The sequence below is a fragment of the Callospermophilus lateralis genome, chromosome 3, assembly GCF_048772815.1.
Source record: "Callospermophilus lateralis isolate mCalLat2 chromosome 3, mCalLat2.hap1, whole genome shotgun sequence".
NCBI lineage: Eukaryota > Metazoa > Chordata > Mammalia > Rodentia > Sciuridae > Callospermophilus > Callospermophilus lateralis.
Window position 1 is genome coordinate 93,467,224 of NC_135307.1, and position 24,322 is coordinate 93,491,545.

At 40.8% G+C, this 24,322-nt stretch overlaps 1 protein-coding gene across 11 annotated transcripts in view; it reads left to right on the top strand.

Moving 5' to 3' along the window:
• Window positions 1-536: 536 nt before the first annotated feature.
• Sema6d (semaphorin 6D) overlaps window positions 537-24,322 on the top strand; it is a 55,134-nt gene continuing 31,348 nt past the window's right edge. For 10 of the 11 annotated variants that reach the window (XM_076850738.2, XM_076850742.2, XM_076850746.2 and 7 more), the window contains exon 1: window positions 1,018-1,765. The gene's annotated coding sequence lies outside the window, so the exon portion shown is untranslated. Of the gene's footprint in view, window positions 685-1,017; window positions 1,766-24,322 lie in introns of those variants that run through there. The other variant, XM_077109168.1, reaches the window with a different exon arrangement.

A 24,322-nucleotide genomic window follows, 5' to 3' on the forward strand; every position in this document is an offset into this window, starting at 1 on the left:
ATGTCTGGAGGAAAGCTCTCAAAGAAGTGAGGGAGCGTTAAAAAAAAAAAAAAAAAAAAAGGAAACAGGGAGGGAAGTGAAAAGGCTGTTCCTAGGGCTGCAGCAGCCACAGTGAGCTGGATGAGTGAGGCGCTGGGAGTTGCTGGAAGGAACAGCTCCTCAAAGGTGGGGAGAGAGAAGGCGCACAGCCTAGCGCCGAAGAGAAGGGACGCGGAGGCCACCGCGGGGTCAGCTGCGCCGCGGCGCCAGGGTGGGGGCCTCCAGGCGGCGCTGGCCGCGGTGTTCCTGCGAGGGCGAGGGTGAGCGCGCCGGGCCGCCCGCGCCTCCTGCTGTCCGCGCCCGGGGGTGGGACCCAAGCCGCGAGCTGCGGAGTGCGCGGAGGGAACCAGGCTCGGGCTCGCCTGATGGATTGACTTGGAGATGGATCGAATTACACCATTTGCCGTGCATCAGTTTGTTTTGCTCTTGCTCTGTCCCGCTGCTGCTGCTGCTGCTGCTGCTGCTGCTGCTGCTGCTGCTGCTGCTGCTGCTGCAAGGACTGGTAGCAGCGAGTTTCGTGATATATCGAGGAAGCCAAGACCTAAGGAGACAGAGGGATATCTATTTTTGAATACTGTCATTATTTTCTCTTTACCTTGATCGTGACAAGCTGCTTTTTTTTTTTTATCACCCTCCCTCCATGAGGTAAGACCGTCTTTTAAAAATGTTCTAATGCTCTGGCTGCATAATGGGGGTCGGACCCAGAACCTGAGAGCCTGAGTCGCACAGTGTGTGTGTGTGCCTGTGTTTGTGTGCTCAGTGTCGTTTGTGTGTGCAGTGTCACCGGGGAGTTGATTTCTTTTCTGAGAAGCTCTTTCTCCAGCCGTGCCAGGGTCGCGCAGAGAGGTTTGGCGGACCCGTCAAAACTGGCAAAGCTGGCTGCTTGTGGGGGAGGGGCGCGCAGACTTGGAGGCCCTCCTACACTGCACACACCCCTCCTCCGAAGGGGAAAGAAGCGGAGTGGGGGAGCAAGTAAAAGTTTCTAGCCAGGCACGGCCAGCGCTCCCCTTCGCATTGTCAGGGGGAGCGAGGGCTGCTTGGGTACTGGGCACGGCAGCTCCAGCCCCCGGAAGAGAGCCGAGCTAAGGTCTCAGGAGCCGGCCACAGCTCGGCCGCCCCATCCAGCCTGCCCGCCCTGGAACGGACGCTAGGACAACCAGGGATCTGACATCGCGGGGCCGACTGGGAGCAGGCGGCGGAGCCCCTGGCGCCTAAGGCTACCTGTCCGTGCGCTCTCCGGTGGGACGGTCGGGTGGAGAGAGCTTGCTGGCCGACAGCGGAGGCTCCGGCCAGAAGACCACCCCAACCCCGGGGGCCGATCACCAGCTCCTGCCCCGAGGGCGGCCACTTCCCACCCTCCCTGCCCCTCTACTGGCTGAGCGCGCTGCGGCCGGGCTCCGCCGCCCCGAGCTCCCTGCAGCCCACCCCGCTTCCCACCCGGCGCCCGGGTTTCTGCTCCCGGCCACTCTCCAGGCAACTTTCCGTGCTTTGTTCTTCGACTGGAAATGCTTTACGGAAGCGTCTTAGACAGGGTCTCCGCCAGGCGGCAAGAGCTCCGCGCTGAGATGTGTTACCTTCTCATCTCCCCATCAATTATGGATGGAAACAAATAAGGAAGAGTCAATTTTGCATGAGCCCCTTCTCCGGCGGCGAGAGGCGTCCTGCAGCCGGGAGGGAGCCGCCGCTCGCCTCTGCAGCCACTAGCGGGGGCATGGTGAAGAGGAAGGTAGGGAAACTTTTCTCTTCGTCTTGACGACAGTGATGTTTGTCCGTGGTCTGCAGAAATTGATACAGCAGCATGCCCTGAGTAATTTGGAAGGGATTAAAGCGTCCTTTTGTCGTGTATAACTCCTGGATTTAAATGAAAGGTCATGAAGGACTTGGAGATGTGAAGGAGAGCTGGGTTTGAATTTTTTCTGCTCAATCCGCCATCAGGACCATTGCGGTCAGGTGATTGTTTAAATCCCGAACTTGTAAAAAGCTAAATGTCATTGAGCTAGGGGCAATTGAAGTATAGTGTGAATTACAGCGCTAGAGGAACCTGGGGCAGTACACCCTGCTCAGAGGCGACCAGTCAGTAACTAACTGGTATTCCAGCCTCCCAAACCCTCTCCACTCTCGCAGAGGGGACAACAGATCATTATTATTATAGATGCCACATAGTAATTGGACCTTGTGTCCACCAGCACAGTGGCTCCTTTGCTTAAAAGAAAATTGTATTGTTTCCGGTTATTTGGGGAAAAAAAAAAAATGTGTAGGGCAATTCCCCCACCCCCAAACTTCTGGCTACTATGAATTCTAAGTCTGCAGTACAAAATTGTGTGTGTGTGTGTGTGTGCGTGTGTCTTCTTACAGTTGTACTTCCCTCTACTTGATATACTTGATATTTAGGATAACAAAGTGGATTTTTTTTCTTTCTAAATTTCAAGGCTGAAGTCCCATAGAAAGGTTTTAACATTTTTTAAAACTAATTTCTTCTGTGTCACCTCAGAATAAGAAAAATACTGTTTGAAGAAATTTTACAAGATTTCTTTCTTGTAGTATTGATAAATCTTACCTTGAACATCACAGGGGGAGGATTTTGCTTTCCTTTTGGTGGTTTAAAACAATAGGTTTGATGCTGGTTTATTCATCCTGTTAAAAACAAATCCCTTCACTGTCTTAGGTATCTAACTCAGGAAATTAAGTTGTGTGTAGTCATGTTTAATGTAGTGAGTGACAGGCATATTCTGTCAAGCTGGCAGATATTACACAAACATTTACTCTGGCTTAGATAAATAGAAATTGCCAGATAAGCTCTGAGATTCGGGTCTATACTGCCATGAACTTAAATATCTTAAGATAAATAAACTATAGCTCTGTGTTGTTTTTTTACAATTAGTGTCTGTGCTTTTGTTTAGGTCTCTAGAATATTCTTACAGAAAGACATATAAATAGATAATGCTAAGATTTCCAAAATGTGTGGTTTATCGGACCATTTTCTTCCATAGGAACTTTTAGTTAGTGTAAAAATCCACTACCCTTTCTTACTGGATCCTACAGAAAGTTGCTACCTGCCCTCATTTCTACTAGGGATGTGACATAGATAACCTTTTTTGAGGCACATTTCTGTTATGCAGGAGAGTGTGCCAGGAATATTGTGACTTCCCTATTACCAGACAGCTGGTTAACTTGAGTTTGATTTAGATTTGTGGGCATTCTGCCTTTTTTTTTTTTTTTTTTTTTTTTTTTGGTGCCCTCTAATAGCACCATCTGGTCTTGTCTCCCCTGGTTTGATGGATTTGAAAGATGGCTGTGACGTAAACCTGGTAGAGTAAGGGCAACTTAGAAATCCAAAGGACTTCAGTCTACTTGTTTGCTACACAGGAAGACTCTATCCAGTAACTGTAATTTGGGTAAGTGGGCTTTTGCCTCATGTGTGGTGGTTTCTATTGCTTGAAAAGCCATAAACAAGTAAACAGGAATCAGAGCTTTGATTCACAATGATACCCATAATTGTTAAGGACTTATTGAAATTGGATAAGTTCTTCACTTCTTGCTGCTCTATCTAATGAACCATGGTAATTAGCTTAGTCATTGTTCTTGCATGTGAGTTTCACTAAGATACAAAGAATGAAAAATGCATCTGAAAAAGGATCATTTTTCACTCTTCTGATGCATTTTATGCAGAGCTAAGAGCCTGGCTGAATGCCTAACCATTATTAGTGTAACCATAGGAGGTGAACTCTTTCCTTAGCATATTGCAGGATAAAATATTGTCTTTTATTTCAATTAATAGACCTTACGCCTGCGTGTTCTAAATTTATTTCTAGAGGAAACAGGAGGCAGTTAGGGTATGTCAGCCAGTTAGTGTTTATTGAGTACCTGTCCTTTGCAAGGAGTTATGTTAGCTAGTGATCCAACATCAGGTGGGCCGGTCATGTTTACCTATGTTCAACTTGAGCAAGTATAAAGAGAAATAAAGAATGGCAAGGGAGGTCTTCTGGCAAGAAATGTAAATATGCACCTTTCTTTTGAAGCATATTATTTTATCCTAGAGAGTTTAAATCAAGACTGTCCACACCAAATATTTACAGTGGTCAAATCTTTATCACTAATGAATGATAAAATGCATTGTGAGTATAACTCACATAGAGTTATACTCTCCTACTAGAGTGGGAGATGACACTTTCTGTGCCTTATGTGAATGGAGACTTAGCCTTAAGATCTGCCAAAGCCAGTATCTTAGGATGTGATTATTTTATGAACAGCTGCCAACTTCATTGGGGGAAAAAAAAAAGTGTGTTTTGATTTATTCCCATGCCACATTGGGACAATAAAAAACACATAACTATATTAAGCACACCCTAACACTTTTCAGTTGAGCTGGCTATTGTTGGGCTGAGTTATCCTTCTTAGACCTCCCTTCCTCCAGTGGCAGTGCAGCTAATCAATGTCACTGCTTCTAGTTCTCCCAACAGGAAAACTACTAAACCTTCTTACTTCGAAAAACAACCATAAAATAACCAAAGACGATGAAATCAGTGGTCTTCACAGATTACCACATGAGGTATACTTATTTCTCAAACTTTTCTTCTCTATTAAGGCTTTTGTTAAGTCACCCAGATTAGCATTTTAACAACCCTGAAGTGAACTTCCGCCATTCTCTCTACTTGGAAACAGTATGTAGATCATCCATCATTCTGTCCTTGGCTACAACAGGCTGCTGGCTCCATCACCATTTGGAGCTACACAGAATCCATCCGACTGTGAACAGCACAGCTGGCTACAGCAATTTTTTCTTCCACACCACTGGCAACATTGTCTGGCTGTGGTAACTAAAGTTAACACCCAGAACGGGACGTTTCCATTATTTTTCAACCTGTGCCAGACCCCTTATCCAGTTCTAGAAGCACACCTGCTGCAGTCCCTGCTGGCTTACAAGGATGGGTTCCACTTAAGAGGGAGCTTGCCCCAACTTAAGTGACCACAGCAAAGATTCTTTGGGCTTGGTAAGATTAAACCGCTAGAATTAGAGAATTAGAAGGAGTCATTCAGATCCTACTTATCTTACACCATCAGAATTCATTCATTTGTCTCTGTTTGAAAAGGTGAAGAAATGAATGAGGTAGGCTTTTGCCTGTGATCCCAAATGACTGAAGACAGAAAAGGACCTGTCTAGAGGGGTGAGCTGAGCATGCTATTCCTTCATCCCTTTTCACAGAGAACATCTGATATACCTAAAAATGGGTCTATGCCTAATAGAACCTGGTGCTTTCTACCGCATTTTTTTGTTTGTTTCATTTTCTTCTTTTTACTTAATGAGGTACCTGTTCGAGTAGCCATTGCTTGTTAAAGTCAAAATAACATGAATTAGGTCTGTGTATTTGCTAGGTGATATCACCAAGCCTTTCATTTGTTTGTTTAAACTTTTATAATTAGGAATATTATTCTTAGAGTTCCATGTGCCAAGAGGAGACTGTTTCATATTTTGGTGTGAGTTAGCTAGTATCTTCTCTTCTCTACTTGACACTGATGAATGAAATCCACCATGAAACAGCTGGGAGGGGAAGAGGAAGGAGGAAATGGAAAGGAAAACAGGAGCCAACATAATACACAGTACTGAATGTGAGTCTGCTTATTAAATTCTGAACACCACAATATGATCTTTATCTTTATTACATCATGTCACCCTCAAACAACTGCAGTAGGTAGGTGTGTTATCACTGCTTTATCAAGGAAGAAATTGAAGTACCAAAAGTTAAACCATTGTTCTAAGGTCACACATAGGGAGGTAGAGAACTCAGGATTTGAATTCAGATCTTCATGCTTCTCAGCCCGTGTTTTCATCACACATAACAGGGAATTGTGTCTGGGAACACAGAGCACCTGCAATTTTTTATCCTCCTGATATTTCTGAAAAATTCTTTCAGCATTTTTATTCCTGTTGACCAAATGATTATGACAGGTACTTCTTTTCAAGTGTCCCAGAACAGTGTCTTCTCCCACTTTTTTTCTCTGCTTTGGACTTTCCCGTTCAGGATTACAGTGGCATTAGAACAAATGGTAATATTCATCACTCTCCACCAAAAAATGATTCTGCGTCAGGGTGCGATTGACATTCATTTCCCTGATCTTGGCAGGTGAAGATCCATTACATATCTTTGTCCCGTTTCCCAGGAGTATTTATGGACCCCATCAGCAAAGATAGTAAGAGCTGCAGCTGTTCAAGCATTGGTAGCCCCAGGATGGAAAGTGTATTACTGAAGTTTGACTATATCATGTTGTACCATACATTCTCCTTAGTTATAACAGAGCAATGGTCCTTTGACCTGTATGATGTTGTCCCCAGTGCATTAGCATTTTGTTATTGATGTTGTCATTGTGTTTTTTTAATCCAGGACTCCTATGAGAGGAAAACAACAACAAATGCATATTACCACTACACATAATGCTGAAATTTAAGGTTTTCAACTTATATTTATGGGAAGGAAACATAGGTTTTTAAAGTTCAATCTGTTGGTACATGTATAATAAGGCCTCAGGCAAATCTGCAATTACTTAGCCTATTATTGGAGTCTGTACTTAAAAATAAAGTGAGGAGTTTCTACTCAGCTGAGGAACTGGCACATCAGAGCCAGAGCAGATGAAGCTCCTTGAGAAAATAACACTTGCATTCCCCAGGAGGAGGCTGTCAGCAAACCAGGGACTGGGACGCTCCCCATGTTTCCCACACCGCACTTGTTCCTAGAAGGGTCTTTGGAAGCATTTTGGTCTTGAGAGTTTTCTACATATATCATTAAGTTTCCAAATGTTCCCTGGGTCATTAGTAGGTCAAGTTAAGGTTTATTTTGCTTTTTTTTTAAGCTACAAAGAAGAAATAGAGGCATAAGAAAGGAAAAAAAAATGTTGCAGGTTTTGTTTTCATAATTTGTTGGCACAAATATTTGCTCATTCAATTGACTTCTACCAAGTGTCCACTCTGTACTAGTAGGTGCCAAGGGAAGAGGGTTCAAAGAAGGGCATGATGCAGTTCAGAGCTCAGGGACCTAACCTAGTGCCATAGGAAAGATGAAGTAAATAAAGTCAAAAACAAAATGAGGTATGTTTTTAGTGCCAGAGGAGATAAACACTGACCAGTGGAAACTGAGAAGAGTGAGAGGTTATTTCTGGGCAGGGTGGTCAGAGAAGGCTTTGTGAAGCCACTGACATTTGAGCTGGACCTTGAACTAGGTAGGATTTGGACAGGTGGACAGTGAGGGGTTTGGGGGGAGGGCATTCCAGGCATAGAGAACAGCTTAGGCAGATGCCCTGGGGTGGGGCAGGAGTCGGGGTCTAGAGCAGTTGTCCACATTTGAGTCCTTACCTACAACAGAGTTTCATTTCAGGTGTATACAGGCAGTTTGCCATGCAATTCCAAAAGATTTATTGAATGTCTTTGGGCTACTGTACTTAGCTATTCAGCAGATGGGCCCGCAACTGAAGACATCAGAATGAATGGGATCAATCCTGTGGCAATTCAGTAGATTGCTCTGTGATCAGAACTTAAAAAAAAAAAAAAAAAAAAAAAAAAAGAATACTCTGTCAGTTGCCAACTGGATCAGTAGTACACATAAACATTGCAAGGGAGAACATGATTTGCCTCAAATTACCCAGCAAGATGATTTTCCTCACAGAATTGTTTAGCAGAACCAGATTGGAAGGTTGTTGCTTCATCAGCTTTATCTTTATTTTTTTTTTTAACTTGAAAGGAGTCTAGATATGGACTCTGTAATATATGGGCATTTGGAGAGGGGAGAGAAGAGGATGTGGAGATAAAAAGTGGAAAAGACAGTAAAATCATATTGAAACCGTGATAGTAAATTAAGTTGGAGTCTAGGTGCTACTTGGACTGTTTTCTGGTCACTACTGCAAGTTAGCAAAGTAGATATGCTGCAAATATTTTAATAAACGTGATAATTGAGTAACTGTTTACTACATTGCAGATGCTGGCCATCATGACTGGTATATTGCAAGCAGTGGGTGGGGGCTCTGACAGTCTTTATTCACAGAGGATAAATGACTTGGAAAGTTATCAATGAATTCTTTTGGAAAACTGAGTAGGTCCCTGAGGATTCAGCATCCCTTTTGTGTTTCTGAGTTTTCAGCATAAACCTACCTGCCATCAGTAACCCACCATGTCACCTACGACTTTCGCTCTCACCCTTTATGCCAAAACTTCCACCCAGCTAGGCTGTTTGAGCATGTGGTTTCTAAGCCATCATTAGCTCCTTGGTTAACATAAATTATAAGCAACACACAGTTACGTTTAATAGTGAATAGAATAAGCTTCAAGGGAGGGAAGACCAGAAGTTCCATCATATAAGTATGCTTATTAGAACACATAATAAAGGAAAAATAAAGTGAAAACAGTTGCATTAGGGAATGATCAAACCAATTGCTTTGCCAAGAATTGCTCCAGTGTTTCAGTTTTCCATGGTATATGTAAGTCTTTGACAAGTTATAGTTACATGACGGGCCGTCTTGGAGAAGAGTCTTCAAGTCTGAATCATTGCTGCCAATTAAAGATCAATCAGAAATTATAACATAGGTCAATAGGGAAAAGGGATTAAGCGCAAACAAATTCAATATGAGAACTTTTCAGGAATATTCCAGTGACATAAAACAGAGAACCTGTTTAGTCTAATAATTGTATTGGCTCCTACCCAGTTGCTTGTTGAAGTGAAGGGCAAGCTGCCTCCGCCTGCTCAGAGCACAGTTGCCTCCAGACAGGATCTAAAATAAACTGGGCTGGCTAGCTAGACTAATAATAACAGCTAGCACTTACTGTGTGCTCACCGAGAGCCATGGCACTGTGCCTGGCACTTTAAATATGTTATCTAATTTAATCCTCATGCCACCCCTGAGAATGTAAGACTAATAGCTGAGCGCTAACACAATCTGGGTACTTTACTATGTGCCTGATACTCTTATATGTAAATATGTTAAAACTTTGGATCAGTGTTCCTTGAGATGGATACTGTTATTAAAAATATACTTATTTTTAAATGGAAAGAAACTGAGACATGGGAGAGTAATTTTCCCAGGGTCAAACAGCTAGTGAACAGTGGAACCAGAGGCCTGGGATCCATGAGAGGCAGTGTAATATGGTAGTTCATAACATGAACTCAACCAGACTTTTGGGGTTGTGTGTCCTAGCTTATGTGACTAATAAGTTGCATGATCTTGGACAAAATACTTAACCTCTCTGAGCCTCTGTTTCACCTTCACAAAAGGTGAACACTGATGGTAGTACCCACCTCCAAGGGTTGCTGTGAGACATAAACAAATTAATATTTGAAGAGCACTTATAATAGTGTTTGGCGTATAGTGAGTGCTATAAATATATCAGTGTCTTTTAAATAAAAATAAATTCAGTCTGGCTCCAGAGCCTATGCTTTTAGATCTTCTCCTGTGCTGTCTGTCCACATGTGTTTTTATCATTTCTCTTGAACTGACATAGACCTTGAAGCCAGTTCAACAACAGTTACCCTCTACTCTAACCCACAACTCTGGCCACAGACCAGCCAGAATGGAGAGGGGAATGCGGCAGCAGGTGCCCCATGGCCTGGATTTACCTTAGACCTTGATGGTAGTTGACGATCCTTAATCCAGATGTCAGATCTGTCAGCATCATGTTGTCAGGAATCTGGTGTCCACTGTTGATTGCGTCAAAGGACAAATGTAGATAACTGGTATGTGTTCCATGCTGGTGGCCCCTGGGCTGATGAAACTTGAACAGTGCCATGAAAATTCAGGCACTCTCAAACCGTTCCTATCATCACCCTCGTCTCCCATGTCTCTCTGTGGACTTTGCACTTCAAAATGCCTCAGATCACACAGCAGTGAAATGCAGAGTTGCAGAACCCTGGCACCCGGGGTCGGTCTGTCTCGGTGTGGAGTGGAGCCCAGGAGCCTGCCTTCTTAACAGACACCCCAGACAACTCAGGCCGACCCCTTCACCACACTTTGGGAGAAGGTGTCCCAGTGCAGCCAGAGCGTCTCAAGCATCAATGTGACTGCACATCACCTGGCATCTTGTTAAAACACAGATTCCCATCCAAGCACAGTGTGATTCATCAAGACTACCTGTAGCGGGCCACGAGGTAAATCTGAGACCTCTTGCCTAAAGCACAAGGAGAATGTGTATGAGCCAAAGACATCTCAGCAAGCTCCCAAAAGAGTGAAAAAGAAGTAAAATCTGATCACAACGAAAGAGGTTTTGTTTCGTTTTTTTTCCTTACTAGTTTGCAAAAGAGCTTCATAGTGAGCTGAAATTATGAAAGAAAAAGGGCACTCACTTATTTCTGCTGACTGACCTATATCATTTCATAAATGGAGTCCTGGTCTAGTATTTATATCACCAGTTTTTGATTTAATGATAAACTGAGATAAGGGTAATCAAACTTCATGCTTCAGGGCATAAGGTGATTGCCTGCTGCGGTCAGGATGGGATTTTTTCCCTTGTGCCTTGCACAATTGACTCGATGCATTAGAAAGTGTATCTGGCTACGTATGGAAGAGAGGGGGCTGGAGGCCCTGGCAGAAAACTCCACTGGCTGAGATCGTATGTGAAATGGTCTGTTTTGCAGTGAACAACCCCATCATCGTTTGGCTTTATCGTTTTTGTTTCATATTAAGATTCTATGCACCATGTATATATATTTCTGTAAGCCACATGATGAGGCTGGAAGCCTGTTTAATTTGGAAGAAGATGCCCTGTGCTCCAGCCATGGCCAACAGACTGGCCTTTTAGTGGCCTGGGGGAGGCACCTCCCCTTGGACACCCAGTTTCCTCATCCACTGATGTCCTGCTGTCCCACACAATTAGACAAGCATCAGATAAAGCAGCATGGATGGAAATGCTGGGTGAAAACCAGATAAGTGCTCCTCAAATATAAGGTATTATTCTAATGCAATGAAATATTCTTCATGGAAATCACTGTTTACTATAATTGATGATATACAAATTTATATGTGGTAATAGCATATGCATCATGACCAAACACTTCTTGAGTTTTTAATCTGTGCCAAGCACTGAAGTGTTTTGTTTACATTCTCTCTTCAATGCTCATATCAGTCTTTGGGAACACATTTTTTTTTTTTTTTTTAATTTCAATTTTGTAGAAGACGACACACAAGCTCAAAGAACGTCAGTTTCCAATTGCTGTTGTAACAGATTACTACAAATTTAATGGCCTAAACCAATACAGATTTATTATTTTATAGTTCTGGAGGTTGGGAGTGTAACCTGGGCTTCACTGGACTAAAATCAAGGTGTCAGTTCCAGGAAGAATCTCTGTTCTTGGTTTTCCAGCTTCTTGAGGCTATCTTCATTCCTTCACTTGGGACCTCTTCCTCTGATTTCAAAGCCAGAAATCTCATGACTCCAGCTTCTGCTTCCATAACTGTGTCTTCTTTGAATCTTCTGTCTCCCTCTCTCTTTAAGGACTCTTGTGATTACATTGGGCCCACTCAGATAACCCAGACTTATCTCCCTCTTTTAAGATCCTTAACAATCTCATATGCAAAGTCCCTCTTGCCATGTAAACTAGCATATTCCCAGTCTCTGTGATTGGGACATGGCCATCTCTGATATACAAATTTATATGTGGCAATAGCATATGCCTAAACATGGGTGTGTATCCAGCCAGGAGCATACAATGGCAGAGTCAGATTTCATGCCCAAGTCTGACTTCAAAGCCCATGATCTCAACCACTCACCATAAACCTCCTCAATTTAATCAGTGAAGGAAATAATTAAGTCATAGCACATAAGTGATGAGAGAGCTCTGTTGCTTTCAGAATAATCAATTAGGGGCTTTTTAAATATAATCATCATAGTAACAATATAAACATTAACTTTATTGATCTTTACATCCTACTTTGTACTAAGCATTCTACAGTCATTCATGATTTCTAAGGGTGGATATTATTTACCTGATTGACAGAATGTAAAGGGATCCCTAAATCCATTCATCTGTCCCTGGGTAACTGTGTGAGCAAGCATTTTGAAGGCTGGGGAATTATTTTAGAGGTCTGGGGTCTGTAGGAAAGTGTTTTAGTGGAGCTCCCAGTTCAGCAAAGAATGATTAAAGAAACATGACAGAATCACTCTGTTGATTGCTGGTTTTGGCATCATCTCTTATCCCATTGGATGGGGTTCCTCAGGTGAGACTATTGCACCCCATCATGCATGGCTGAAACCATCTCCAGCCTGTGAGGCCTGATGTCCTGAGAGGTCAACCATTAAATTAGGAGCCTGTGTTCTGCTAGATTTCCAAAGAATAGAAGAAAGTTATCAGAAATCTCCCTCTTTATTTCTCTCCCCCCGACACCCTCTCCCTCTCTTTCTCTCCTTCTCTTTTCTCTACCACACACTTAGCTAATATATGAGGTTTAATAAAATTTTGAAGTGTAAAATGTATAACCATCACTGAAAAGGCTGTCGGAGCTATCTGAAAAAGGAATGAGTGCAGAACTGGGAGTCTGAAACCCAGCCTCACTCAGTTGTGAGCCAGCCAGATGTTTGAGGAGGAGACCTTGGCCCTCTGGCCTTTGTTTTCTCCTTAGAACAAAGTGAGCTGGGGATGGGCAGCAGAGAGTACAGATAATTGCCAAGGCTCTAGTAATAGGATTCTTTAATGCTTTATTTATCTACATGCTTTAACTACCTATAAGTAGGATCAAATATAATGATGATTTTAAAAACCATGAACCCATTTCATGAATGTGGATGTAGCTATCTGTATAAAGAGACAGACACATGGATAGTCCAACTTTTCAAATTTATTATTGCCATTTACATTTTACAACACTTTGCCCTTTTCTTTCGGGATCACTTAAACTTCATTGCGGCTAATACAGTTTTTAGACTCAATTTTGAGAAATACATAGATAATATTTTCAGTTAGCAGCAATTGCACCTCATTCGGCTCTCAGGTTCATACTTTACCATTGCACAATTTCTCTGTAATTTTTGGTTATGTCCCTGAAGAGCCATCCCCCAATGAACAGGTAGAACCAGTGGGGCAGATGGGGTTCAAAATGCAAAGCTAAACCTGACTGATTGGTGTGGCTGTTTGCAGCTTGTGTTGCAGAAATTTGCAGGATTGCATTCAAGGTCAGGGAGAAAAATAATGCCTTTATTGATTAGCAAAGTCTTATATGAAAAAGGAGGTGTGTGGTAGGCCAACAAAATGAATTTTCCATCCTTGAGTGAATATTGTAGTCCCTCCTTATCTACAGGGGATACATTTCAGAACCCCCAGTGGATGCCTGTAACCTCAAATGGTACTGTATCTTGCATGTTTTGTTTTTATTTCTGCATACATACCTATGATAATGTTTAATTTACAAATTAGATACAGTAAGAAATTAACAATAATAATAAAACAGAACCATTATAACAGTCATGAAAGTTATGTGAACGTGGTCTCTCTTAAAATATCTTCTTGTACTTTTACTGTTTCACTTCAACATAGCACTTTATTGCTTCTCTTTGGCATACTTGAATTACCAACACCACTATCGTTGTGTTTTGGGATCCTTGGACACAAGCACTGTGATACTGCAACTGTCTCTTTGATAACTGGGACAGCTACTAAGTGAGTAGATGTCATTTGAAGTCTCAGCTAGCTGAAAGAACAGAACTTGAGTTATGGCTCATGAGAAGAAAGATAAGTAACTCCCATGCAGAAGGAAAAATTGTAAGGATTACTTTACCTAGTTCTCGCCACTTGATTTATTTTGTTGTGTAATCCTCAATTATTCCCACTACCTTTAGCAATTTATCAAAAACATAATAAATGATTATGCTACTAGATTTCACCTCCCCTATATATTGGCATACATAAGTATATTCATATATAAAATTATAATACTACCACATACACATATGCACGAATGCGTGTGTGCACATACCCATATAGAGGTTGTATATGATAGCCTTCAAAGTTAGATTTAGATTGAAATCCTAAAATCTCTTCTTTACATGAGAGTAATTGAGTATATCAATTGTTTCTCCGAGTCTTAATTTGCTTTTCTGTAAAATGGAGAAAATATTCTTAAAGACTTGTCAAATTAATTAGAGATAATGCATGGAAATTGGCCTTCACTCTAAGGTATTCAGTCATATTGGGGTTTCCATTATTAGAATGTTTTGTACTACAAAGAACAGAAAGCCCAATTCAAATTTGTCTAAATAATTAAGACCTTATTAAGTCAAATTATAAGAAGTCTAAGATGTAGTGGCTTTAAGGTTGATTAGTTGTTTGGCTAAACAAGGCGTCTGAGACGCAGGTGCTTTCTATGGGCTTCTCTGCCCTTCTCTGCCTATCGGCCTTCTCCTGAAATAGCTCTTTTCAGTTCCCGATAAGACTGGTACATTTCAACAGATCAAAAGGCCAGCTCTTCCCAGAAAACCTTTCCCAGTGACAGACTTCTCGTTCTCCTAGGATAGAATTGCTCAAGCCAGAAGTCTAAAGCAATCTTGGGCAGCGGGGCAGGCACCAGAGTTGACCTAGATATGGGGAGAATTGCTTTCCCGTGGATACAGGAGCAAAGTCAGTACTTTGTTACAAAGCATTTCTGTCTGCACATTGTTACATTTTGCATATTATGTACACACATTGTGCACTACCTTAATACATTTGTAAGAGTACCCAAACTATAAAAGTTTGATATTTTGCCCTGTTTTTTTCTGCCATTATTTTAAAAATTTGCACACCTGGAAGAGAATTTGCATATAATTAAGCAAATAAAAAATAGAAACAATATGACATTGGAGGAAAACGCTACCAACAAGTGGACAGAATATAGAAAATGAGATTGCTTCCACCAAGCTTCCTTTTTCCACCCCCATGGCTTGTTTTAAAGGAGAAATAAGATACTCCTGCCAGATTAACACTTGGAAACATCACAGTAAATATAAGCCATAATTATGAAGGCGCTTTTATCTCTTGAGAGGTAGAGACAGAAACACTAACTCGATTCTCTTGAACTCTGTAAGACATTTCATGATTATAAATTCACATTTTCTGTGGTTCCTACTTCAAAAAAAAACCCAATAACCCTTGAAGCTCCGAAGTTAAAGTTTCATGTGTTTCGGTTACATATGATAAATCCTGTATCTCCTGAGGAAAGTTACCACTTTTTAATTTTTCTTGTCACCTCATAGCATATATGCAGGATACCTGAGTTGAAATCCTATCCTGGCTGTGTCTTCCTTCTGTTCTGCACTGTTGAACCTCTTTTCCTAATGCAGCAACACAATAAATCAGTCCTAAGGCACCATAAAACATGAGGGAGGAGCCCCTCCTGTACGGCTCTTTGTACAGCTGATCTGCCTTTTCATGAAGCTATAAAAATTAACTGCCTAGATTTTCCATATCTGAAATTTCTGCTTTTAGTATTTTATAAGTTGTGTTTTTGTTCACAAAGTGAAACTTCACTCTGGCTTTATCAAGAAAGTCTTGCTCCTTAAAGGAAAACAATAGCCTTTGCTCCACTGTTGTTTGCATACTTGACCTCCTCCGTTATTTGCTTTCCCCACTGTTATGGGTCTGAACGGTCCTGAGTTCACATTCTGATTCTGCCACTCAGTGTCTTGGAGCCTTGTTCTACTCACTGGGAAATTGGGATAACGTTTCTGCTTCATAGGGAGGTCTTAAGGTCTTTGGGAAGAATATACACAAAGCCCTGAGCATAGAATCTGACATAATAAAATTCAGTAAATTGTAGTGGTTTTGTTATTACTATTACTATTGTTTTCAAATCAAGGATGTTTGACAATATATGAAATATTCATATATGAATCTAGATTTTGTACATGGATTGGTTTTAAAAAACATTCAGGTGGCTACTTTAAAATGCATAAACAGTCAGAAAATAGCCAAAAACAATTCCAGTAAGAACTCTGCATTTCTTAAGCACACCAGAGCTCAACAGCACTACCACATGCCCAGTTGCCCTTCCCTTCTTAGACATGGTTCAGGCAGTGTATTTGTGATGGCACTTGGAAGGTTATTATGCTATGAATGTTTTCAAATTATTTGTGTGACATTTAAATGGACAAGAACTCAAGATGGTTTAATGTATACCTCAACCTGCTTCTAAATCATAATAGTAATTTTCTAAGTACTTCTAGGCCTTTTACTCCTGCACTTATTCATTCATTCACTTGTCTGTGCACCAGATAGTCTGCATACAGGATCAGTTTCATGGATATGTGACCTATGAGTGGTACTTAACCTTGTGCTAAAAATTTTTTGCTGCCACCATCTTGAAATTCTTATTACTCTTTGATCAAAGATTCATTTTGCATTAGGTCCTGCCAATCACATGGCTTGTCTAAATGGCTTCTTTTCACCAAACCATTTTTGTTTAGTATTGTTTGCAGTAGGCAGCCATGAGTTGGAAAAAGTCATCAGCTCTGAGTCTGAGTTCCTACTGTGTCACATAATTTCCTGGGGCCTTAGTTTCCTTAGTTGTGAACTAAGACAGAATTGACATGATCCCCAGGGTCTTAGCTGATTATCTTCACATCTCTGAAGAGCTCAGATGTGATCACCATGTTTTCTGAAATAGAAATTAGGACATGGAGATTACAGGACCAAAAGAAAAAAATATTAAAATTAGCACTCTTGAGAAAGTTGAGCTATATAGTCACGACCTTTGACTTCTAGCCTGGGCCTACATGCTATTTGGTTGTTTTACAACATAAAATCAAATTGATTGAGCATTGGCATTATTCTGCTCATTTCATTTGGATCTGTCCTTTCCTCTCTATAGATTTTATGCTAATTTCCCAGAGGAGAACTAACTCATTCCTGTACTTTTGCCACACTTTTAAAAAAGAAAAGAAAAGAAAAATCTATATTCCAGACCTTAAAACTCAAGTATACAAATATACAAATGTTGGCATACCTGAGAATTTTCTGATTTTCAGCCCAAGAACTTTTGTGTATTGCAAAGCAGTGATAAAAACATTTAGTCAGGTCTTTGGCATGGGCACTAACCAAGCAAAACAGATCCCACAGTGTGGTTGCACATGAACATCAGCTCTGGGTATATTCTCTGTAGTGTTAAACCTCAGTGTTAACTTTTGGAAAAGATACTGTTATGGCCATCATGGCCCAAATTCATAAAGATCCAGTCTCCAAGTTTCAAGAAAGAACTACCACCACTGAGTCTTAAATATTACTCAGTGTGGAAACAGAGATCTTGCTGGGTCAAGTTAATCTGGCCAAACACTGCTATAAATTCTGCATTAAAACTTCTAGCTGTTTAATGGCAGGCACATACATCAAGTACACTCGTTTTCCCATCGAGTTGAGGTCACTGGAAAATTGCAACAATAAGACATTTCAAAGAAAACAACAACTACTAAATTCACTGAGATTCAGCAGTCATTTTCAGATAAACCTTCAGTTCTGCCTAAAATCCCCTTTTACTTGAGCAGATTTGAGATCACAAGAGAATTCAGTGCTCACAGTGTCTAATCACCCACCTAAGCATTTGCATCATTAAACTCTGCTTCACAAGGATTCAGTCCTGTTGCAGCAGAGTAGAGGTAGGGGGGAGGGGTGGTTCTATCATGTTAAAAGCCACAAACAACTTCGTGTAAGTCACAGTATCAGAAGCCAATTAAGATCAAAGCCACCACTCTTAGTACTACGAATTTCATCACTTAAATATTAAGCAATTTTTACTTTGACACTGATCAAGAGGTGTTAATGTAGATTCTTTTAAACAACTCAAATAATTTAGGCTGAGAAAGAAAAAAGGAATGATAATCTTTTCTACTTTCAAGGGCTGTAGATTGGATCTTCTAAAAGTTATCCAGTTTGTGGGGTTTATTTATTTATTTATTTATTCATTTATTTATTTACCTTACTTCATTCCATTTGACTGGAGAACATTTTTGACTTCTGGTTGTTTCTGTGGTGTTACAGTAGGAGGCTTAGCTTAGAAGCCTTGGAACCAAATGGGGTTTACATTTCAGCTCCCAAGATATTCCACAGCCCCTAATCACAGGATGTGATTGCTGTGTTTACATTTATATTAGCACTAAAGGGGCTGATTTGCAAAGGACCTCAGATAGTTGAAGTCCAACTTATTGCTCTAACTAAAGGCAGAATTATAGAATTACCCTTATCTACTATAGTATTTATTTTGTGACTACAAAAAATAGTTTGGTGTGACAAAACTCTGAAAGAGATTCAGTATTCCAGCAGTCATTTATCTTCACAGCAAAGTGTAAACAGTTCAGCTGTACAAATTAGCTTATGAAAACATGCATTTAATGTTTTGTTACACATTCAGATAGAAGTTTTTTTAATGCTTAGATTGTCACTTATCTGGGTCACAGTGATATAGGGTGATGGTCCCAGTGAACAGCAAGAAGACTGGCAGAGAAAAACAGCCTTTCTTCCTGCTACCATACTCCTAAGACTTTCCAGGGAGGTTTGGGACTTGATTGTGAAGGTTTTATTCTCGATTTTCTTGTGCATTGCTTCAGAGTAGAGAAAGGAGATCTTAATGCCAATATTTGAACAACTGGGATACAAATGTTTTTGGCTTTCAATGTCCAAGTATACAATGGCAGTCAGTTTTCCATTTGCTTTTTTGCTGGTGTGGATTGGACCACTGTCTAAGCCAGGTTTTCTTTCTCCTATGTGACAGTAATTCTTAATTTTTAATGCAAAAGACCATCCTGGTATTACTGGCACTGAGAGAACAGCAGTGGTTTTTGAATTGGCATGAATCTTTGTGAAAATCGGATTAAAGTTCACTTTAAAAATAGAAACTGTTGTTGCTGCTTTTATTTTAGCACTTTATATTTGGAAGCTGAGGAAGGAAAAAGTAGGAGGTAGAAAAGGGAAATGAGCAAAGCCAAAATTGCAATATGCTAATTTAAATGAATTATCCAAATTGCCTGCCTTCCCTCTTACTACACATCCATAGTATAAATGTGACACAGACAATGAAAGAGGACTTGTTCTCGAGGAAGTTATCATCAAAAATAAGTTACATGTTTCAAGAAAATACCCTACAGGGTCCAAGTATTAAATCTTGGTTTATTCAACAGCCAGCCAATAACTGTCCTTGCCAGGAAGTGCTCAGCTTATTTAGGTAGAAGGTGACTGGACTTGTTTTATTTATTTATCAGGGGAGCATCTCTTCTTCTATTTTGAAATGTTCAAAAAAATTACAAAGTATTATTTTTAAAGAGGAACAAAGCCCTAAAATAACTTCTTCTATTTTTATCTATTTCTTACATATCTTTGTTATTATAAGTTTGTGATCAGAAAACATAGAATTTTATATTCTGATATTTCATGATATTTAATGTTTATATTGCATTAAAAACTGAGGGTTGTTGGTCTTCAATATTATTTCCATGGTTGCATAGTATTTCATGAGGCTGGTATAATATACCTTTATTTTAACTACCCTTTTTGTTTGAAAATTTAAGTTGTCTCCAGTTTTGTTTTGTTTTCACTCACATAAATAAGCACATACCTATAATGTTTCTTTTTTTTTTTCTTCCTACTTTATATTGTTTAGGATAAATTATCAGAAATAAAATTTAGCCAAACATTGGTAGTGTTGTCACGGGAGAAGAGGTGCCTTCACAGTAGGGTCTGAGGAACTCCTGGAGAGAAGGGGGAACTCTCCTTACAACCAGCTGGGTTCTTGACCTACATGAGGGAAAAGAATTTCAGCACACACCAGTCAGAGGCATAGACAGAGGTTTATTTAGGAAAGTAGATACATATTCAAGGGAGAATGAGGGCAATCTCAAGGAGAGATACCTTTAGGGATTAAGCAATCAATACACATTCAAGGAGTTTGTGGGCCATCTTGAGAGTGAGAGACAGTGTTTGGGGGTCCCCAGCTCATCTTTTAAAGGAAACTTGGTGAAGAGTGGGGCTTGGAAAGATATAGGAATGATATGAGTCTGGTGACCCCAAGACAGTTTCTGGTAGGTCTGGTCAGTCTCAGTATCCTCTGATCTTTGTAATAATTATTATAATTTAGAAAGTCCCCCAAATTATAGGTTCCTCATATCTATTTTCTCTCTCTTTGTCTAATCTATTTATTGGGGAAAGGGAGGTATAGTAATAGTGTACTGGTAGATTTACAGATTTCCCAGGAATTTGGGAATGACAGGCCTGGGGAAAAAACTGGCTTGGGAGTAACAGGCCTGGACAAGTATAAGGACCTTTCAAAATAAAATCTTTTTTTCTGTGACCTTCCTTTATGTCTCCTTTCTATCTATGTCTTATTTCTTCTATTCTGCCTCAATGTTAACATGCATGTGTGTGCATTACGCATTGCCAAATCATTTTTTTAAATGGTTGTGCTGATTTACATTGCCATGTGCAATATATTGATTTCATCCCAATTTCACTAGTATCTATCCTTTAAAAAAAAAAGAGAGAGACTTATTTCACCAGTGTAAAATTTTACTTCCTTTAATTAATTTGCATTTCTATGATTGCTAACAAGAACTTTGATTTTTTAAGAGACTGAGACAAGACATTTTAGGGCCAAGTTTTGTACTGCTTGACACAGAGAAGGGCAATTTGAAGACTGTTGCTGGGGAATTGTCATAACATCTGCACTCTAAGTAGAGGTTCCCTGTGTCTCTGCAGAATATCTAGCTCTGACAGCTTATTTCAATCTTTAGTTCAACTGAAATAAAAGGATAGAGCAAAGGAAGTAGTATTTCATAATAGAGATAATGCTTGAGAGGATCCAGGAGAGAAGTCTCCTCCTGAACATGGAGTATGTCACCATTCCAAAACCCAAAGTTAAAACTACCACAATTATTTATTTAGCTCATGCATCTACAATTCAGGCAGAGCTTAGCAGAGCCTCATCTGTGTTCCAAGTAGTATCAACCAGAGTGACTCAAGTGAAGCTGGAAGATCTGATTCTAAGCTGGCTCACTCACAGGGCCATCGGTGCTTCGTGTCAGCTCAAGCAGAGTGAAGGCTGAGAGCAATGGTCCTAGTTCATTCATGTGGGCCTCTTCATGAAGGCTGCTCTATAAGCAGTTTGGGCTTCCTTATGCTATGGTGGCTGAGTTCCAGCAACAGATGTCAGGAGAAAAAAAAAGCGGAAGCTGCTCATGTATTAAGTCCTGGACCCAGAACTGGCACAACATATTCTTTTACTTAAACAGTTGTAGCCCGGATTCATAGGGAAGGTTCAGACACCAACTTCTAAATGAAAACAATATAAAAACACTTGGAGATCACCTTTCTAAACTACCACCCAGCATTTCTAGCCCTTTGAGAAGCTGAACAACTAGGTACTTAGAACATTAGGGCCTGGGAGGCATTGATCAATAGCCTCCATTCCTTTCCAGAGAGTTCCCCAGGCAGGTTCTCCTTATACCTGATTCGTCTTTTCCACAGCAAGGAGTTCAGTATAGCATCTCTTAAACTGAATTATGCATTGTGGAGAATCTAGAAGAATTCCATTTACCCCCAACCCTCCCAAAGAAACCAGGTCTTGGAACTTTTAAACATCTCTGTCATTGATCTTTTCTGTTAAGATAGATTTAGGAGGTGGGCCTGAGTGTGTGCAGCATCTCAAGAAGAATAATGGCATTAAGTATATTTGGTGCATTTACACTGGCAAAACACGTAAGTCCTAATGCACTGACAGCCATATTTATGAGAATCCCGCTTGAATGATGAGTAGGTGATTTAGGTGTTTCTGTTACTGGTGCCAGGAAAAGGGAAATTATTTTTGAACTGAAGTCTCTTGATCCTGCCTTCCAGTGATTATTCCAAGAGAGAATTTGGAAACTAGAAGAAAACACTGAAATCATCAGAGGTGGTCTTCAGTAAAATTTAGAAATAAAGCAAGAGACCCCACAAAGAAGAAGTATATTGATACTAACAAGACCACAGGTGATGGCCACAGTGATTGCTATCCCTTCTACTTATTTATACTGTTTTAAAGGTTTTCTGTGTATTAAGTCTGTAAACCTACATAAAAACTGTATAAGATAAGTCAAATTATTTTCCACTTTATCCGCTATTTCTGAGTATGGAAGGTGAAGTTGTTTTTCCAAGGTCGCACAGCTAATAGGAGGTGGAGCCAACATATTTTTAAAGTGAAGCTCATTTCCTTACTGGGTTTTGTAGAGATGTTTATGCTTACAGTTGGTGAGAACATGGGCTATTATCCATAGACTGTCATTTTTGAGGATTTCATGCATTTACACTTCTTTTTAAGCCATTCCATGGGGGTGGAGTGGAAATGAGAACTTTGCCCTTTGCTGTGTTTTTATTGGTTGTTGAAAATAGTAAGTTTAAAACGTACACAAGCCTTTCAGTGGTGGAGATGTATTTCTCATGTGCTTCCCTCCCTACATCTACTCTGCCAGACCAGCTAAACACCGAAGGGAGACTTTCTTTACCTTTGAAAGACCTGGGGAGAGAGGGAGCCCATAGCGCCTTTGACCCTCCAGTTGTCTCCAGGCAATAGCCCCTGAACAAGGAGGTACCCAGTGCACTGTGGTTCCTGCCACACCGCTGCACTCTCTTCCCTAGAAACCACTTAAAGCTCTGATGTTGGGTCAGTGAGAGAAAAAGCCTTTAGCCACTGCTGGCCCCTAACTTTATAGGTGCAGGTAAGAGGAAGAGGTGGAGACCAACTCCCAAAATTTAGAAAAACAAGATCTTGGCTTGCTTCTTGCATGAATCTTCACTTATTATTTTTTCATAGAAACTTCTATTTTCTTATTTTTCTGATACTTTTAACTGCTACATTATTAGACCAGAGGAAAGAATTTGAGGGAAATAGTGCCATTCATATCTTAAAATAACAGTAATAAAATTGAGCTAAAGAATAAGACAGTATTATCTTAATAATTGCAAATGCTTCTTTCTCTTTTCCTTTTCTTCTGCATTAACTTTTTCTGGTGCAGTGATTAAGACCTCAGACACTGGAGTCAAATTGACTTAAACCCTGCCATTTAGTTTTCTGATGAAAAGCATATTACCTCTGCAGATCTTCATCTGCAAATTTAGAAAAGTACCCACTTTCTAATGGGACTGAGCAAAATGCAGAGTACTTTTTTAGCCTTTAGCCTTGGCTTCTTGTGGTCTTTATTGTGTCTATTTCTTCTGACTCCAGCATCTGCCTCTTACACACAACTCCAGGTATGTCACATGCAAACAAATGAGAATGTTATCAGACAAATTCTCTCTTTGAGGAGAGGCACAGGCAGAGGAAATACTTCATATATTGGTCAGTGCACTTGATCTCCCTAATAAGTGGTAGGCCCTGCCTTCTAGGAACTCTCAATCCCATCTGAAAGTCAGACAAGTACATGGACAGTGTTGCCATCTTGGCAAATTCCACTGTAGAAATGGATGGAGTGTTGTGAAAAGGAGACCAGGAAACTGAGGGGAAGGATGAGAAAGGTGTCAAACTGGTGACAGGTCCTAGTGGATAACAGGGAAATCACCAGTTACAGTAGCTACTGAAGACTTTCCAAGTCCAAATAACAGCAGGAATAAAAGTCAGGAAGCCCCAACAGGGCTGGTGACTTATAGAGGAGCTGTCCCTGGAAATAGGAATGTTACTATTGAGGAAAAGCGATGTCAGTCTACTAGGCTGATGCAAACTGCGACTAAATAAAGCACTGATAATAATACTACTTCTTCACACCCAGATAACACCTTTACAATTTATGAAGTATTTTTACTCACATTATCTCACTCGTTCCCTAAAAAAAAAAAAAACATGTTGAGGTAGTCAGCAGAGTTGCTCCTTTATCCTACCTCAGAGGTGGTGAGACAGGAGGGGGCTGGGGGCTACATGCCTGGGATCCTCCCTCCTCACAGAAGGAAGCCTGTTTCTGCCTCTCCCTTGGGCAGCTTGGATGCCGTGGAAGGACAAAGTGAGCAGAGAAGATGTCACAGATGCCCTCGAGGGAGGGAGAGCTCAGGGCCTAGGAACTGGGCTTAGAACCTCTCACCAGAGCACTGGGTACTGGGAGTACTGGGTACAGAGTACTGGGCTGAAGTTGCCTTTCAGTTCCTTTGCCTCTTGTTGAGTTCACATTCATCCAAAGGCTCTCTGGGACCCTCTGCATGATGATAGGAAAGAGGCAGCTCTGCTTCCACCCAGCTGCAAGTGATAACAACCATTAAAGAAGCAGCACAGGGCCTCCTGGCTTTGTTCCTGCAGGAGCTGCACCTTGCCCCTGTGACCATTTTGCGAAAGACTGCACATC